This window comes from Elaeis guineensis, chromosome 6 (assembly GCF_000442705.2).
Source record: "Elaeis guineensis isolate ETL-2024a chromosome 6, EG11, whole genome shotgun sequence".
Lineage (NCBI taxonomy): Eukaryota > Viridiplantae > Streptophyta > Magnoliopsida > Arecales > Arecaceae > Elaeis > Elaeis guineensis.
The window spans coordinates 25,020,331-25,024,523 of NC_025998.2; the positions used below are offsets into that span (position 1 = coordinate 25,020,331).

At 38.6% G+C, this 4,193-nt stretch overlaps 1 pseudogene; it reads right to left on the reverse strand.

Annotated features, from left to right (window-relative positions):
- Positions 1–2,382: 2,382 nt before the first annotated feature.
- Positions 2,383–3,445, reverse strand: LOC140858763 (scarecrow-like protein 32; annotated as a pseudogene).
- Positions 3,446–4,193: the final 748 nt, after the last annotated feature.

Genomic DNA, 4,193 nt, shown 5'->3' on the forward strand with positions numbered 1-4,193 from the left:
CATTTACCTTTTATGATATAATCATATTATTTTTATAAATATAAAAGAAAAATATTATTACTAAAATATTATTCAATTATATATAACAAAAATTACTAAAATAATTGGATCACTATAAAACAATTTGACATTGTAAAAATTAGATATATTATTATAAAAAGGGGCAATAATTGATAATTAATTGATGGAGGCATCTCAAATTTGGACAATGGATTAACACATTGTTAAATAGCTTGTGATTCATGAAGTTTCATTAATGTCCATTAGTGCAGATGAGAAGCTTCTTGAATACATATAATGCTGGCCTAGCAACTCGGCATTACTTCTCCAATTGAAGCTAAGGTTGTTGGCTGGCCATAAGTTTATTAACTATATGCTACATGTTAAGGCAAGCAAAGATATCTTCTTTTGTTTTGTTTTAGAAAAATATCATGGAGAAGATGTGTTGGGGTTAAGATTTGTTAAGAGGCGGCACTGTTCTTATACTTTATTTTTTTTTTTCTTGTATTGTAGTAGAATCTTTGCTCAATCCTCATATGTGACTGCAGATCTATCGCGGAATCTTTGCTATATTTTTCTATCTTTATTTTATTGAATCTTTTTATTCTACTTTAATTTCATCTAGATCCATTTTAACATCATCTTATTTTTAATTGTTTAGTAGCGTATCATGTTTTTTTTTTTTTTTTAAAAAAAGTAACATGCTTTCTTTTCCTAAAGAGAGTATGATCCAATTGACAAACATTCCCATGCCTCAGTGCGGCGTTTAATAATGCTGTAAGCAGTATCCTCAAAGCCTCTTATGAAGCTGTCCATCAATTTTCTTCATGACAGAAATAATCCGCATTATTTGTCATTTCATCCTAGCTTTGTTTATTTGGTAATAAAATAATGGTCGTTACATCCAACCTTATTTGTTCTAGTAATAAAAACAAAAAATCAATATTTGATCCTGTTTCCGTTGGCTGGATGAAAATAATTTTTTATACTTGCATAACTACTTGAATTACCAATTAATCTGTTATACGATTAAACAGTGAAAATAACAATTATTATTCTTGTTATATATTGATTATTATCATAGAATGATAATCAAATAACAACTTATATTATTAAATCACTTGTCCAATTGTCCAGAAATATCTATTGGATTGGATTTCAACAAGGAAATTATCTGAACTGAACCCAAATTTAAGCCAAAAGCCCTACTTTAGGTCTAATAATTCAACCTACATGCCATTTGCCTGGAAAAATAGGTAATAAGATCCTTAGAAGCACATCCAGACCCTAATCAAGCAAATCCCTGAGAACTACTAATTGGACTTGCTTTGGTGATTTTCATCTCTTGTCAAATTTTTTTTTAAAAAAAAAATTGATGCGACAAGAACCATCACGCGATTAAGAAAATGAGATGTTGCGAAGCATAGTGGGCCACAGAAAACAAACAGAAAGAATCAGAAAAAGAAAGGGCAGACGGAAAAAGGAAAGGAGACGAACAAGAAGTGATGAAGGAAAGAAAAGCCCAATAAAAGTTGGGTGGTGATTATGCTGCCTCTCTTTACATTTAAAAAAAAAAAAAAAAACAAAGAAAAAAGAAAGAACGAAAGAAAGAAAAGGGCCGGCCCCCGCCACAACCTAGCAACCTGGCCCGAATCTGAGCTTCTCGAAGTGCCCGAGCCGCCAGTTCCCACCATCCATTGCCCGGTCAAAGCTTCCATTTCTTCTTCTCCGGCGTGGCTCGTATGAACTGTCTCATCGACTCAGGAAAGCGGCATTGGTTTTCTTTCCTCAAAAAAAAAAAAAAAACTTTAAAATGGAAAGGATTTCATCAACAATAAAAGAAAGTTTTTAGTTTAATACATAGAGCATTTAGTCGACAAAGTTTATAATGACTGTTAACCTAGCTTTCTCATCACCAAAGCCAAATATATACTTGAACTCCGTGCAATCCATCAATCATCGCGATCATAATTATAGTTTGAAACTGACCGATTGCTTCCTTAAGGAGACAAAAAACCAGGTCAATGTTGTCACCTGGGCCAGTCTATAAACCGAGCCGATGGCCTCCATGTTCTCCAATTTCAAATAGACTTGCGGCCATTAATTTATTCACACGCAGGGGTTAATACATAAATTTGGGGACCAATCACTTGCGGGTGTCTTGGCTCCCCAAAGAGGATGTCGGTGACCAGGATGACAAAAAAGGATAATAGTTGTGCAAGCAAATCTGGCCTGCCTTGTCACATAACAAACAAACCTGGCCGTTGAACTCTGTCCCTCTACCCATAGGCAAAGCCTGCACCATTTTCGTCACGGCCCTTGCATTGGACCACATAGAGATGCCAAGCTCTCTATCTTTCCCATTTCAAGAGACAAGCCCTTTTATTCATCTAATCCATCTGGGACCCAAGCTGTGGTGAATACTGAGATGACACTTCCATGTGAGCACCAACATTTCTTTCTTCATACCCCACCCACTTGCACTCTCAGTCCAAAAAAAGCTTCACCGCCTTCATAGCCTTGTCATCGAACGCAATGCTTTGAATTTTGCGCTCTTTATTGGTTGCATGAACCAAGCACTGACTCGAGCCTCTCTAGCCTTTGGCCACCCTCAAATGCTATGATGTTCTCAATCTTCTGCCCGCCTTGTACTCTCCATCCTTTGGGGGGCTGTCCTTGGGCACGAAGGCCTCAAGGACATCAAATGGTATCGGTAGATATTTGGAGCTTGCCAAGGATGTGAGGCTTGAGGTGTCCAAGTCGGAATCATCATTGGTTGCCATCACAATCAGAGAGGGTTATGTCCACGTATGAAGTCTAAGAAGCGATCTCTCGATGATGGGTCCCAAGTAGTCCCTCCAACGCCTCCGGCAAGTATCGTAGCCAGCTCTATCCTAGCCTTAGTGATGACGGATCCGATTGATCCGATGCCAATTCCTTGCGAAAGTTCAATGGGGTATTAATACTATAACCAATGTTTGCTGAATTGGCCTTAATCACATGGAACTTGAATAGAATGTCTCTAAACCTGGCAAAATTGGCTAGCCTTAGGCCAGCCTCCTCAATCGAGTTATCAAGGGAAGCACTAGAACCTGGGTGACCCTCTCGGTCACTTGGTGAGCTCCCGATGACCTTCGGCCACTGCATGCAATGGGTAATGCCAAAGTCGATCGAGATGGCGTTATTGGAGTTGGAGAAGCTAAAGTGGTGCCATGGGGTGAGATCTACAGAAACCGTGAGCTTAGTCATGATCATGTGCCTAGGTTGAGGGAATGGTAGTGAAGGGCATGGCATCAGGCAAAGGTAGGAGGCTTAGGCGACGAGGACCCGAACTAGGAGGTAAGGCTAGCTCTAGTTGGGGTCTCCATGTTGGGGAGGCTACGTTTTTGAGGATGGACATGACCTAGGTTAAAGTTATATCATCAGAATCTAAGGCATTGGAACAATATCACAAATTCATAAATCAAAAACTTAAAACTGTTTGGAGGACAGGCCTAGACTAATAAGCCTGTGTGGCATCTCTTTTTATTAGTCAATGTTGGACTATAACAATTTTTAAAAATCCAATCTTTTCACCTTGGAAATCTCTGATGCTGAAAGTAAGGTCTTCGCCAAATCATTGGCTACAACTGATCAACACTACCAACCACTTGCCTGGGCTTACCACTCGATCACCATAAACCTTCAGCAACCTGAAAAGATAAGGTTCTCTCCCTAGGAGGACGATTAACCCTTGTAAATTATGTTCTTAGCGCAATACCCTACTAGATGTCTTCATTACTAATTCCGCAAGAAGTTTAGCTAGATAGAATCAACAAGAAATGAAGGAGCTTTCTATGAGGGGAAAAAATTACTGCAAAGGTATTCACAGTCTGGTAAATTGGAATCAGGTTTTTAGACCCAAACTTTCTGGAGGACTGGGAGTTATAAACCTCAAACTCCTAAAGATGTGTCTACTCCAAAAATGATGGTGGAGATTTTATCAAGACACAACAAGCTGTGGAGGATTCTGATTTGAAACTTGCACTATCAGAACAACCTCCCAAGTCGACCGGAAGGGAGGATCTTGAAACAAGCATCTACGGTCTGGAAAAATGTAGTGAAAGTGGGAAAATTCTTATATCAGAGCATTCAATTTGAACTAGAAAATGGAAAAAATATTTCCTTCTGGCATGATCAATCGTTAAGAGGAG